Source organism: Sinocyclocheilus anshuiensis, unplaced genomic scaffold, assembly GCF_001515605.1.
Source record: "Sinocyclocheilus anshuiensis isolate Anshui unplaced genomic scaffold, SAMN03320099.WGS_v1.1 scaffold1189, whole genome shotgun sequence".
NCBI classification, from domain to species: domain Eukaryota; kingdom Metazoa; phylum Chordata; class Actinopteri; order Cypriniformes; family Cyprinidae; genus Sinocyclocheilus; species Sinocyclocheilus anshuiensis.
Window position 1 is genome coordinate 101172 of NW_015552686.1, and position 250 is coordinate 101421.

General features: G+C 42.4%; 1 long non-coding RNA gene across 1 annotated transcript in view; it reads right to left on the reverse strand.

Moving 5' to 3' along the window:
* The window catches only part of LOC107667611 (uncharacterized), a 23780-nt gene that overhangs the window by 14350 nt on the left and 9180 nt on the right, over positions 1 to 250 (reverse strand). The gene's annotated exons all lie outside the window — the stretch shown is intronic.

Sequence of the window (250 nt, forward strand, 5' to 3'; positions counted from 1 at the left end):
GGTTTTCTGAGCGCACACATCCGAAGCACACGGACAGAAAGCGGCTGTCACAGCATGTGAGTACTAAACTAAGTTCTCGGTAAACTAAGATAACAGTCGGTTATGTCTGTGAAGGTAAACAGCTGGGAAATAAATCACATGTTTATTTCTATAAATAGTGTTCTGTGCTCGTCTGTGCAGCCAAAGACAGAAAGAACAGTTAGCATGTTTTGCTCAAACTTTCACCATGGCATTAGAACTGGTACACCGT